Raw genomic sequence first — 15,256 nt, 5'->3', positions numbered from 1 at the left:
GCATTGTAGACTCTTGGCATGTTGTTTGAGGTTGTAGCATAATGTCCTAGCCTGTGAACCAGCCAGTCCACCCCTGAGTAAATAGGTTTGAACAGAGAAATAGCTAAACTGGATCTGACCTTGTAAACTCAACCTGGCTAAGTTTTGATTGTTTATTTTTTAACTTCTCTTTTCACTCTGTGGAATTAAAGCTGTCCTTGAGAACAAGACACGTTTGGCCTTTTGCCATGGAGTTCCAGTAGTCCTTTAGTCATCTATGAATGCCAGGGAGAAACTCTGCAGATCTCAGTGAATCTGAACTCACAGCTGTTACTGTCTGTCACAGGTCCAGATGACCACCCCAATTCTCGTGACTCACCGGATTGCTGTGTGGGGAACCAGCCATTGAGTCCCCGAGTGTTTTAAGATTCCTGAATCTGAATGCAGTTCAGGCACTGTTGCTGTCTTTGGGCCCCTGGGCACACTCTCTGGCATCCCCTCCTGAAAGTTGCAACCATGTGGACACTTGCCCAGCCAGCCTCTTGAACCCATGCTTACCCTTCCAACTCTCCCCATAGCAAACACATCCTATCCCAGACTTCTACCTCAAGATGTGAGCCTTCCGGTTTACCTCTTAAAGGGAACATGTGATAGGAGTAGCATATAACACACAGACACTTAGCACAGGATTTTACAGCACTTTTGCTCTCTTTAATAGCATAAAAATTACACAGATATATTCAAAAATAATACACCCTCCTCGCACTTCCCTGCCTTGGTATCCTCACCACTCCAGAGCATTCTCTGGGGTGGGATCAGGGTTGTATGGGGCCATCCAGTTTCCTCTGCTACAGTGCATGCCTGGAGTTCTGAAATGTGGTGCCTTCTCCTCCCCTCTCCCTGAGCTTGCCCCTTTTGGTCTTGGCTTGTTTGTCTCCTTCCCCCTTCTGCCCAAACTTCCTGCGTGTCTAAGTCTTCCCCTTGTGAGTCCTTTAATAACCTTCTGTTTGGTCACCTCTCTCTCTCTTTGTCCTGCTTGGGGGATTTCCACTCTCTCTACTTCCTCCTCCCTTCTGACCACAGGAAGAAGTATCTTCTCCTAGGCTCCAGCAAACTCACTGTCCAAAAGTGCTTCACCCAAAACAGGTGGTCTTTGAGTTCTAAAGATCCACCATTGTACCTGGTCAGGGAGATACATACTTAAGGCTTGTCAGCAATGGTGGACATAGAGACAGAGGTTGATCCCAGGAAGAAGAGCTCTGTGTAGCTTGAAAGCTTGTCTCTCTCACCAACAGAAGTTGGTCCAATAAAAGATATTAACTTACCCACCTTGTCTCACACAGATAGAGGCACATTCATTATACAGCAATTTTCATAGTGACAACTTCATAACATCAATGAGAATTCATAAATTGTAATAAGTTCCTGAAATCACCACACTGTCACATTCATCCTCTTGAATAAAACGTCAAACTAGTAATCCATCTAGTTGAAAAGATATTAGTACACCTCTCATTTGATATTTAAAAATCATGGATATCTTTAAAAGAACATGAAAACCATGAAAGTCATGGCCAAATTTAGAAGGCAAATCTTTAGCCACTTTTAGATATGGACTAAAACCAGAGCTGTGCATTTGAACATATGAATTTTGGGAAAGTTCTTCATGTATTTTAGATATCGTAATCTGGAATCACTGTGCTTCCTGCATGTTAACTAGTGAAAGTAAAGGCATCAAGTAGATGCTCTGCTATCTCTCTTCAAGTCTCTGCTTTGCATAAGCTTGGAAAATTGGTCTTATACTTCTGAGGCCTGGTCTATACTAGGAGTGCATTGCTGGTTTAGTGATACCAGTATGCTATACCAGCAAAGCAGTCCTAGTATGGATGCATCTTATATTGTGCTTTATATTCCAGCCTCCCTGTGGGAAATGAGTTATACCTGCAGAAGTGTAGTGTCACAGACCTGAGTGAACTCCCCCTTGCTGGACTCTCACCAGGCTGCTGTGCTTGGATCCAAATCTAGGATCGGATGTGTTTCTGAGCGCCCCTGGGTCTCAGCAGGCTTCATCCATTCTCTTTCTTTGGCCTCTAGGCTTACTTCCTGGACTTAGACTCTCTGTCTGGTATCACTTCTCAGGAGACCCCAAATACAGCTGCCCTGTGCCCCAGGACCAGTGATGATTCCCCAAGACACCCCAGTAGCTCATGCACACTCTTTCCCCGAACTTTGTCCATGTGGGTACTCTGGTTTATAGTTTAACCCCTTGGGAACATGTGATAGTTGAAGCAAGAAAACACAGACCTTGCCAGAGGAATTCTAAACCTATCACACTTTACTCATAGACAACACAAGAGATATTCAGATCTATGCAAAATAAGAAACACCTGCATGAAAATCCCTGCCTTACTTTACTCACCATTCTAAGAGCCCTTTGAGATTCACTCAGTGTCTATTAAGGAAGTCCAGGATTCTGCTCTATCCCCTCTCCTTTCTTCCTTACTCCAGCTCAGTTTTGCCTTCTTATTCTGTTCATTGAGACACAGCTACTCAGAGCACACCATGCCATTTTATAACTTCCAGTGGTGTCTGTCAGGTGACCTCTCTCATCTGCTTCAAGTGCCCATTAGGTGACCAAAATCTCCCATCAGGTGATTTGTTGCTTGGTTACCAGCCCACCTGGGAGAAGAGGACTTCCTTCGGTGGTAGTCAGTCCTTTATCTGAGGGTGCTTCCATTTGAATGGAAGGTCACCAAGGTTTAATGACCCTCCATTGTTAGCCCTCTGCTAGGTGCAAGAATTTCTCCTAATACCTCTTATGTATTTCAAGCTTGATATGAAGGCTACAGCACCAAGGTGAAAGCACAGAACAGATTTACAATCAAAATGGCCTTCACAAAAAAATAAATACAAATAAAAACAAAATGGAGGTTGCAGATTGATACAGATAATATGCAGACATATATTAATTAGGGCTGTCAAGTGATTAAATTAATTGCAATTAAAAAAAATTAATCGCAATTAATCATGCTGTTAAAGAATAATTGAAAAATATTTAAATAAATGGTATTCTGTTCTCTACATTTTCAAATATATTGATTTCAATTACAATGCAGAATACGTGTACAATGCTTAATTCATATTTATTTTTTATTACAAATATTTGCACTGTAAAAAACAAAGAAAAAATATTTTCCAATTCACCTAATACAAGTACTGTAGTCCAATCTCTTTATCATGAAAGTTGAACTGACAAATCTAGAATTATGTACAAAAAATCCCTGCATTCAAATATAAAACAATGTAAAATGTTAGAGCCTACAAGCCCACTCAGTCCTACTTCTTGTTCAGCCAATCGCTCAGACAAACAAGTTTGTTTACATTTGCAGAAGATAATGCTGCCCACTTCTTGTTTACAATGTCACCTTAAAGTGAGAACAGGTGTTTGCATGGCACTGTTGTAGCTGGCATCATAAGATATTTACATGCAAGAAGAGGTAAAGATTCAAATGTCCCTTGATTCTTCAACCACAACTCCACAGGACATGTGACCATGCTGATAATGGGTTCTGCTCAATAACGATCCAAAGCAGTGTAGACCAATGCATGTTCATTTTCATCATCTGAGTCAGATGCCAAAAGCAGAAGGTTGATTTTCTTTTTTGGTGGTTTGAGTTCTGTAGCTTCTGCATCAGAGTGTTGCTCTTTCAAGACTTCTGAAAGCATGCTACACATCTTGTCCCTGTCAGATTTTGGAAGGTGCTTCAGATTCTTAAATCTTGGGTCGAGTGCTGTAGCTATCTTTAGAAATTTCACATTGGTATCTTCTCTGCATTTTGTCAAATTTGCAGTGAAAGTGTTCTTAAAATAAACAATATGCTGGGTCATAGGCACCGAGTCCGTGGGTGCTCTGGGGCTGGAGCACCCACTGGGAAAAATTGGTTGGTGCTCTGCACCCACCGGCAGCCAAGTTCCCCACTCCGCCCCCCGCCTCAGCTCACCTCACATCCGCCTCCTTCCCTGAGTGTGCCACGTCCCCGTTTCTCCTCCCAGTGCTTGCCACCACGAAACAGCTGTTTTGTGGCATAACAAGCTCTGGGAGGGAGGGGGAAGGAGTGGGAACATGGCGCGCTCAGGGGAGGAAGCGGGGAAGAGGCAGGGCCGGGATGGCGATTTAGGGAAGGAGTCCAATAGGGACAGGGAGGGAGTGGAGTTGGGACAGGGACTTTGGGGAAGGGGATGGAATGGGGGCGGGGCGGGAGGGGGCGGGGCTGAGGGTGGGGATGGGTAGAGCACCCACCGGTGCCAGGAGAAGTTGGCGCCTATGTGCTGGGTCATCATCCAAGACTGCTATAACATGAAATATATGGCAGAATGTGGGTAAAACAGAGCAGGAGACATACAATTCTCCCCCAAGGAGTTCAATCATGAATTTAATTAATGCATTCTTTTTTTTAAGAGTGTCAACAGCATGGAAGCATGTCCTCTGGAACGTTGGCCAAAACATGAAGAGGCATATGAATCTACAGTGCATCTGGAATGTAAATATCTTATGACACTGGCTACTACAGTGCCATGTGAATGACTGTTCTCACTTTCAGGTACATTGTAATTAAGGAGTGGGCAGCAGTATCTCCCATAAATGTAAACAAACTTGTTTGTCTTAGCGATTGGCTGAACAAGAAGTAGGACTGAGTGGACTTGTAAACTGTAAAGTTTTAAATTGTTTTGTTTTTGAGTGCAGTATATATTGGAATTGGAAAAGGTTCAGAAAAGGGCAATAAAAATTATTAGCGGTATGGAACGGCTCCTGTATCAGGAGAGATTAATAAGACTGAGACTTTTTAGCTTGGAAAAGAGACAGCTAAGGGGATTTATGATTGAGGTCTATAAAATCATGACTGGTGTAGAGAAAGTAGATAAGGAAGTGTTGTTTACTACTTCTCATAACACAAGAACTAGGGGTCACCAAATGAAATCAATAGGCAGGTTTAAAACAAATAAAATGAAGTATTTCTTCACACAATGCACAGTCAACCTGTGGAACTCCTTGCCAGAGGATGTTGTGAAGGCCAAGACCATAACACGGTTAAAAAAAGAACTAGATAAATCCATGGAGGATAGGTCTATCAACGGCTATTAGTCAGGATGGGCAGGAATGGTGTCCCTACCTCTGTTTGCCAGAAGCTGGGAATGAGTGACAGGGGATGGATCACTTGACGACTGCCTGTTCTGTTCATCCCCTCTGGGGTACCTGGCACTGGCCACTGTCGGAAGACAGGATACTGGGCTAGATGGACCTTTGGTCTGACCCATTCTTATGTTATGTAACCAAAAATTTTCATTTGTAAGTTGCACATTCACAATAAAGACATTGCACTACAGTACTTGTTTGAGGTGAATTGAAAAATACTATTTCTTTTGTTTAAAAATATTTGCACTGTAAAAATTATAATCAAAAATAATACAAAGTGAGCACTGTACACTTTTGTATTCTGTGTTGTAATTGAAATTGATTATATTTGAAAATATAGAAAAACATCCAAAAATATGTAATACATTTCAATTGGTATTCTATTGTTTAACAGTGCGATTAATTGCAATTAATTTTTTAAAATCATGATTAATTTTTTTTAATCGCCTGAGTTAACTGCAATTAATTGACAGCCCTAATATTAATCCATCACACACAGTTTTGCCAATATATCTGTGTCAACACTAGGTGCTCTTGCTGGAACAGCTGTGTTGGTCAGGGATCACACCTCTTCATCACCCTGTGTAAGGAGGTGGTGTGGTTCCCTGGTGCCCTGGAGAGGGATGAGCCCAGCCGGACACCAGAGTGGGCGGAGCCAGAGCAGTCCAAGCCTGCCCCCCGGAGGGTCAGAGACCGGACAGGAAGTATAAGAGCCCAATCTCAGAGCTCACTAAAAGGCAGCTGCTGGAGAGGCCAGATGCCTCTGGCCCAGCTCCTGCTGAGGAGACTACAGCAACCAGCGGCGGACCTGGAGACTGGCCCGACCAGCCAGTACTCAACATGGATTAGTGTGTGGGAGAGTCGCTGAGCCTACCCTCGTCAGCTACCCTGAGGATCCAATGGTGATTGATTCCCGTGAGGACACCACCTTGACCTAGGTACCTCCAAAGGGGGAGTTGGGAAGTAGCCCAGAGGCAGCTGACCCAAGTCTGGCTGCAGCACAGCCGGAATCCATGTCAGTATGTTGCGGCCAGGATCCCCACTGACACAGCAGTGGGCCTTTGGCTGCTACTAGGGCCCTGGACTGGGATGCGGTGGAGTGGGAGGGCCTGCATCCTGCCCTGGCACCTAACGCGTGCCTAAGGGGCTGAGCTGTGACTCTTTACTGCCCCGCCCTGACCCAGGGCCTGGGCTGGTTATCCGCTAATTGTTACCTATGTGTGCTCAGCCCCCTGCCGGACGGCTTGAGCCAGGACTCCTGCGGCCCAACCAATTCCCCAAGGACTAAAGGAGGTGGAGTGGTTCCCTGGTGCCCCGGAGAGTGACGAAGCCCGACGAACCCTCTCTACACCCTGATTGACATAGCTATGATGGCATAAGTTTGTAGTGTAAACTTGGCTGGGAATTCAACACTTCACTGAAATAAATTTGATCTTGCTGCAGCAGATCACCTCTGATGCACTTGTTGCTCTCTTGGAATCCCTTATTAGGAGTACAATACTCTAATCTGGGGTCCAAATCTTTGCTTCAGTTATGTTTGTTGGTTAGTCTCATTGCTCTCTGAGTTCTGGTGGTAGGGGACAACCAAGCAGCACATAACAGCATGAAGAAAGCCCCAGCAAAGTCAGTTTTGCTGGGTATACAATAAGGCAGTGTTTTATTAGGGAAAAAGGTGTGTTCTGAACTTCAAGTAAAATCCTAGTGAAGACAAGGCAGACTGTAGTTGTCACATGAGTCTGCAGATCAAGTTAAAGACTTGGGTTTTAATATGACTTACTAACTCATGTGACAACTAGTCTGCCTTTTCTTCACTAGGATTTTATTTTGAGTTAGCTAACGCGAGTTAAGGTACATAACTTTTTTCTTAGTGAAGATAAGGCCTAAGAGTTAAATGTTAAATTGAAATACTTTCTCCTGAATACGGAGATTTAATAGCATTTCTTCCGCTTTAGCCACCATTGTACTTGTTTTAGTAGCTGTGCCTTCAATATGTTACAAATGGCACTGTTCCCTATCATGTTGTATACTTCAGTTCCCACATGGAGAGCCCATTCATTGAGTCCGCAGTCTTCAACCACAAAGCTCTTTTCATCTATGATACAGATACTTTACCAGGGCAGAGCTGTCTCTCTCTTTTTCCAGCTGGCACAGGCAGCAGAGAGGCTAGAGTTCTAGACTCCGTACTATCTTGAAAAATCTGCTTTCTTTAGTCATTACAAAGTAATAAGTCAGAGGTTCTCAACCTTTCTCTTTCTGAGGCCCCCTCCCCCCATGCTATAAAAAGTCCATGGCCCACCTGTGCTGCAGTAACTGGCTTTCTGCATATAAAAGCCAAGGCCAGCATTAGGGGGTAGCAAGCAGGGCAACTGCCGGGGGTCCCATGCCACAGGGGCCCTCATGAAGCTACATTGCTCAGGCTTCAGCTTCAACCCCAGGTGGCGGGGCTCAGGGACCTGGGCTTCAACCCAATGCGGTGGGGCTTCGGCTTTCTGCCTTGAGCCCCAGTGAGTCTAATGCTGGCCCTGCTTGGAGGCCCCCCTGAAACCTGCTCGAGGCCTCCTAGGGGGCTCTGGACCCCTGGTTGAGAACTGCTGTAATAAGTGATCCAAGTCTGTTTGATCACATCCTGGTCCCTGCTGGTTAAGAGTCTGCATCACAAACCCTAATTACAATTGCGTACAATTAGGAGCTTTAGAGAGCGGTTCAGCAATGGAATAGTAAAGGGCGTTGCAGTTTAAAATGGAGGTGCATGGGCAAGTTGTGTGAGGAGGGCTTACACATTGCTTTTTTGCACTATGCCCAGTTGGTTTCATAAGCTGTACATTCACCCCACACATTTAGAATATACTGAAATAACACAACAGGAAGTATTTCTTAACAGTGAGACTTCTTATCTTTATCTTATTATGGAAATGTTGGAAGCCCCATTGCTTCACTCATTTAAACTAAAGTAGGCAAAGCACTAGCAACTAGGGAACAACTCTGCATGGTAAGAAGGATGAATAAGATGAGCTAATAGATTTGTTACATGTCTAAAATGTATGTGAACAAAATAATGCAGTAAAAATTGCAAATATCAACGGGCAGCTCTAAGTTAGCTCAAGTTTCTACATCCTGGGATTCCCAGGACAGAACATTACCGTTTAAACTAGGGCTAGGTGTAAACATTTGTCAGCATAGCTAGGTTGGTTAGGGGTGTGAAGAGGTGTGATCTCTGACATAGCTGTGCCTAGTGTAGACACAGTTATACTAGAAAAAATTCACTGGGACACCTTATTTTGCTTGGGGAGGCTAGAATAAGCTATACCTGCAAAAGCTCAGTTTTGCCAGCATAAACTGCAGTCAAACCAGGAGCACTTTTCTGTTAAGTATTATAAGGGGCTTGCCATCAATCAAATGTTGCCCCCCTCCCTGACCTGTCAGGCGCTGCCCATCTGCCACCCTAAGACCCGCTCCGGGGGTATTTCTTCTGGGGTCAAGATGGACACATGACCAGAAGCAAGGAGTGGCCTGTGACCCCTCTACAAACTCTTTCCATCGCCCTCTACCAATTGGGATGGGTTTTTTCCCCAGTAGGACCAAGAGGAGATTTGACCAATTGAGAGAAGTTCTGGGGTTGGGTGAGCCATCTGGAAGTGGGTCATGTGACCCCTCTAAGAACTCCTCCCATTGCCCTCTACCAGTTGCGGTGGGTTTCAGCCCCCTTAGGCTGTCCCAGAAGGAAAATGTGTACCAATCAGAATAGGTATAGCACATGGGTCTAGGCTGGAACCCCCCGATTTGTGGACCTTGACGGTTGGCTGGCCGCCAGAACCCGGCCCGTAAGTCCCAGCGATGCATGGAAGAGGCCATCTTGTTCCAAGAATGCATGTTTCAGAAATTATGGAAACACTGAGAGGAAACATGGACTCCTTCACCACCCCTATGAAAACTTTAGAATTTGTTTTAGCTCCAAGGGCCTTTGACTGCCTGCAGAGAAAGCACTACATCAGTGACAGACAGTGCCGAGGAGGAGGAGGGACCGGCTGAGGGGAGCCCTTTGGCCCAGCCGTTGATGGATACGCTGGAACCCGACTCTGAAACCCAACAGTTTGTGAAGCAGATCAATGAGCTGCATGATGGCTTCTTGGTAGGAACCAGTAGGAACTGAGCCGGGGTTGTGTAAATCTTTAAAAAAAAAATAGGCGTGGGGCTTACAGTTGTTTGTTTTCCAAAAATCTCTTGACAGCTCAACAATGCCTTTCTAGAGGCCCTGGACAGCGTTGCATCGGACAGCGAAGATGAACTGAGCCCATCTTATTTTTGCTCAACGCCAGTACAAATTGCTGATGAGGACGGCTATATGGGTTTAAGGAGAACCCTTGGCATAGAACTATCAGAGCCAGTGCCATGTCATGAGCGTAAAAAAGTCATGCAGTCTATTGTATGTGTTGCTGTCTATGCTGTCCTTAATCACTGCCTTAGGTAGAAGCTTTTCAAAGACTGTGAGGGCTGTCATAGATGCACCAGGCCAACGGCGCCATGACTGTGTGATTTGGACTTTGGAGAATATAAACTGCATGCTCCGGGACCTGTGTGCTGACCTGTGTTTGGAAAGCTTATTAAACGCTGTTATTGCCACAGGTTATGCAAGGGCCATCCTTCAGATTTTTGGGCCCTATGTAGTAGTATTCAACTGGTGCCCCTCTACTGATGCATTCAGCTCTGTGAATACGGCCCCTGCCATCTGCCTAGTAAGGAGACTCCAGTGCGCACTGGGTGTGCGGGAGCTGACCCGCTCTTACCTGCTGTGCCAGTCATAGGCGTGGACTCCATGGGTGGGTGCTCCAGGGCTGGAGCACCCATGGGGAAAATGTAGTGGGTGCAGAGCACCCACCAGTGCCAAGCTCCCTCCCCATTTCCCCCCATGCCTGTTGCATGCTGGCAGCCTTGCACTTACCAACTCCTCCCCTTCCCTCCCAGCGTTTCTGGAGTGCTGTGAATCAACCTCCCGGGAGGAGGGGGAGGAGCGTGGACGGGGCGCGCTCGGGGGAAGAGGTGGGGAAGAGGCAGGGCGGGTGTGGAGCAGGGGTGGGAAGAGGTTGGAGGGGGTCTTGGGGGAATGCGTGAAGTAGCAGCAGGGCCTGGAGTGGTGGGGGCGAGCACCCCTCCTCCCCAGCAAGATGAGAAGTTGGCGCCTATGGTCCCCGAGGTGCCCGAAATTTTTGGGTGCCCTATGCAGCTACATATGCTGCGTATGCCTAAGGACAGCCCTGAGTTACATTTTGCAAAGTCTGTACCTAACCCAAGAAAATTTAGCACAAGGGGTGACCTTGGTTACAAGGGGTTACCTGCTTAGCGCGCTATATTGACCGTCTGGTCCACACAAACAGTTACTGAACCCTGCTTAAGAAAGACTATTTTTAAGAAATCTAAAAGGACTAAATTAGAGAATGGTGAGGGGACAATCATGCGATATAAAGCTTGGTAGCTGTAAATAAAAATATCTATTGAAAAAGGCTTTGTGACTATCTGTTAGGTAGTTAGGTCTCTGTTAGGTCTGTGTGGCCCTTAAATAAGATAAAAGTTTTGAAGCATTTTGGTTTGTTTTTCAGGGGCTGTATGTCTTTTAAATTAAAAAAAAAAAAATAGTTTGAGAACCTAGCTGAACTCTTACATCTTTGTGTAAACTCCTGAGGTTTTATTTAAGCTGTCCAACAGCATCTACAAACTCCTGTGGTTATGTTTAAACTGTCCAATAGCACTCTACAGACTCCTGAGGTTTTATTTCATTTAATATTAATCAGAGCTCACCATCCCCACCCACCCACTTTCCCTACTGTGGGTGTACACCCATCAAACTTAATTACTGATCACTAATATATTTAACTCTGATGGAGACAAGGGTGGATAATCATATCTAGACCTACACCTACAAGACTCCTTGAAGGCACTAGAGTCAGTAGGGGTGTGGTTAAACCATTCAGTTCAATAGGGTGAGTCAGCTCTATTGTACTCAAATGCATGTCTCAAACATCCGTTTTATACACAATATAGGAGCTCTTTTTGCTTTAGTTTAAACATGTTTTTGTTTTTCTCAGGATTCTATTACACACATTTCAGGTTTTTGCTGTTAATAGGGCTCTTTCCACAAAGACACAAGAGCTGGGTTCTCACAAACTATTTTTTTTGTTTGTTTAAAAGACATACTGCCCCTTGAAAACAAACCAAGATGCTCCATCAAAACTTTTATCTTATTTAAGTGCCACATAGACCTATAGTCTGGTATAATATACTGGTAAAGCTATACAGTATAGTCTATACAATATGTTCAATAGAAATTAGGTTTTGGCCTAAACTTAGCCGAAGTGTAGAGGAGTATGGGAAATTGAGATTGCTAGTGTGGAAAAGTTACAGATAAGTGGGAGACAGTAAGATGGGAAAACTGAAGTTAGCAAGGACATGACCCAAGGTTATGTTGCCGTTTATGTTATGGTTATAACTGGTTTAAGCAAGGTTTATGATGAGTGTTTTTGAGAATTGTAAATGTTTTATTAAATGCTATCTATATTGATAGTATGGGAAGGACATTGGTGTAGATGTCAATTTAAATGTGTAATGTAAAGAGGCAATAAGGAGTTATCAGAAAGATAAGTATGGTAAGTGCTAGTTTAATGTTAATTAGTATTATAATGGATTATAAAGGGAGTAGTTTTGTTAATTTGGGGAGAGCTCCAACTACCATTAGCAGGGTGCTATTAGGTTCCAGGATTATAAGACTGTACTTCACTCTGCTGTCAATGGATTTATCACCCATTGATACATTATTTCATCTTTGAGTGTAAGTATAATTGCAGTATTGTGTAAGTGGTCATGGCATGCCTGTTTGCTTAACTAATCATTTTCCTTTTAAATAATGTTTGTTTTTTATCATTCAGAGTGTCACCTAGTGGCCCTCTACTAAATATTTTTTCTGTAACCAACCTAGAGGCTCACACCTGTAAACTAAAGCTTTGTCTACACTAGTACTTTTGTTGGCAAAACTTTTGTCGGTCAGGGGTGTGAAAACTGCGCCTCCCCTTCCCCGCCGAGCAACATACGTTTCACTGACAAAAGCGCTGGTTTAGACAGCGCTATGTCGGCGGGAGACACTCTCCTCCAATATAGCTACTGCCGCTCATTATGGATGGTTTCATTAGGCTGGCAGGAGAGCTCTCTCCTGCTGGCATGGAGTGCCTATGCAGGAAACCTCGCTGCAGCACAGCTGCAGGGGTACAGCTGTGCCACTGTATGGTCCGTAGTGTAGACATAGCCTTAGTTAGGTTTTTATTGTGCCCTTATCTTTAACAATGTAATATAAATTGGGAGCTTTTCAACATAAAGGTAACAACTGGCAAAGTATTCCTAGTGTAGCCCGGCCCTAGTTCTCACCTTTGTAACTAGCTTTAAAACAATGTCATCAGGAGGAGAGGGATAACCTTATTCAACACCTTATAAAATCTGCTATGAGAAATATCTGTTGCTAGGGGGAAAACAATAAGTTCAGTGTTACAGGGGCAAATCCAGTGTTTAAATAAACAATAGTTTACAGATAATTCCAGGACACAGCAGAGAAAACATGGATAAGAGTAATAAGGTTAAAAGTATATTACTGGAGCTGTTTTTGTGATAGTGACAAGGAACTGATTTTGGACTTGTCTGAGAGTGCTAGAATATTATGTTTCCCCTCTGAGACTATATCTGCAACCTAAGCAAGAAGGAGAAGGCTTCTTCATCAACAGATATGGCATCCATGTAAACATAGCTCTCAACTCAACCTAAATTTGCAGGCATCCCTCTCCAAAATAAACTCCTCATCCCCAGAGGTGGAGTTGGAGTTTCCTCATCCAGATTTTGGCTGAGGGTCAGTACAACCGCTGAGCAGCATTTAGACTTTGGATGCAGCCCAGTGTTTTGATTGGCCAGCAGCCAAGAAAGTACTTTGATAAAGGCTGGGGAGAGAGTTGGGATAATGCATGGTAAAGGTGATCAGAGTGGGAGCATGAGGCCTCGCAGATCTCACACTCAGGTCTGCAGGTAGTGCTTAGCTTGCAGCCACACTCCAGGGAGTGTGCGCTGGTGGACCTAGATCACCAGAGGCACTGCCCACATAGCTCCCAATTGGAGGAGATGTCTAGTCTCTCCAATTGGCTCAGACTCACCAGAAGAGGCACTAGGTGAGTTGTTGGCTGGCTGTTACATTTTGCAATTTGTTCAAACAGGAAACCAGAGTTTTGATAATTTTTTATTTTCCAGATATAAGTCTTTGAACAATGCCACTCAGATGAGAAACAAAATGTCTGAAAAATTTCCTGGCCATTGGCCTGAGATGTGTCAGCCAGTTTCAGGTCCCTACACCTTTGGGACATGACATATCCGATAACGTGGAAAGTTAATAAGTGAGTTTAAAATTTGGGTTTGGTTTCAGCATATCTGTTTTCTTTGACGTGGACCAACTCTAAGAATTTAACCAAATCTAATTAATTAATTTTTAAGAGCTAAATTCTACAGCCAGACAAGACCTATAAGGTTTGAGCCTGAACAATACATCTTGAAATGTCAACAGTGTCTTTATTGTATTCTAGGCATATAATCAGTTGGATTCTGCTAGGAATATAAAATTTTGATGGAAGATGTGTAAGTGTGAGGAAGTGTTATGATTTTTGTTTCAATATATATTGATGAGAAAGTAGGTGCTTTTTAATTTCATTCTAGTCAAACATCATATTTTTGCTTTTCATATGTGAAAAAGGAAAACATTTATTAAAATACAGACATTGAAATTAAAACACCACAATTAGTCTCCAATTTTTCTTCTGCATGTGTTTCTTTTGTCCATTTGTGGACTTGAAAGAATGCTTGTTTTACATCAGTGGCAATATAGAAATTTTATCTTGAGTTAATTGGTGTCATTTTCCAAGCCCTGATCCTTTTTCATATCTCTTCATTCCTCTTCTAGCCACAGACTGCCTTTGTACAGCCTATCCCCTCATCAAAATGCTTTTGTCTGCTCATAGCCCTGTACCTACAGCATACTCCCTCTTAAATCATGGCATTGTGTATTGCCCCAGCAACCTCTTCTGTGTGCACTGCCTATCTCTGCACAAAGGCCTATGTTCTCTCTGTACCCCTTTCTCTCTCAGCTTTTGTTGAAGCTTGCATTCATATCCAAAGTATCCTCTATCCAGCCTTTTATGTGGTGTGCTTTAAACCCTTTTATTCCTTTGAACATTCTAAGCTACCGATTCTCTCCCTTACAGGGAGATGGATCTTCCTCAAAGTTATTATGCAGCAAGAAGAGACTAGGCCCCATTATTCGAATGTCTGTTTGATTTCACACATCGTTTACATGAATTGAATATATGTGTAACCAATGATTGCCCATTAAAGTAGCTACACTGATCAGTGTTTTTCAGTAGGGAAGAGAAATTAAAACCACTCTGAGCAAAGAAGCAAGAATCAGGCTTTGTGTTGCTTTCTTTGAATTAATATTAGATGACAAATCCCATATTAATACCCCATAGATACTTCTATATCTACCAAGAGTTCACCATGACTTACAATATTAGAATAAATGGCAAAGAAATGAATGATTTGATTATGATTTTAAAGCTTTCCTGTTTTTATGAAAATCATTATATTATTTGCAGAGGAATGTACCAGAAAGTGGTTCAGAGACAGATTTTTTAGTATTATAAAGCCCCTTTTAGAATTATTATTGGGGATAGAGAAAGTAAGGCACAGGGTGCCTTTAATTTAAAAAAACATTTTTATGGTCTAAAAACTAGCCCTTACACAACATTCTTTGCATCACAAAACCACTACAACAATTTGTCTTACTTAACAAAAAGAAAAGGAGTACTAATGGCACCTTAGAGACTAACCAATTTATTTGAGCATAAGCTTTCATGAGTTACAGCTCACTTCACCGGATGAAGTGAGCTGTAGGTCATGAAAGCTTATGCTCAAATAATTTGGTTAGTCTCTAAGGTGCCACTAGTACTCCTTTTCTTTTTGCGGATACAGACTAACACGGCTGCTACTCTGAAACCTGTCTTACTTAAG

This window comes from Lepidochelys kempii, chromosome 1 (genome assembly GCF_965140285.1).
Source record: "Lepidochelys kempii isolate rLepKem1 chromosome 1, rLepKem1.hap1, whole genome shotgun sequence".
Lineage (NCBI taxonomy): Eukaryota > Metazoa > Chordata > Testudines > Cheloniidae > Lepidochelys > Lepidochelys kempii.
Note: the sequence above shows the minus strand (reverse complement) of the source record.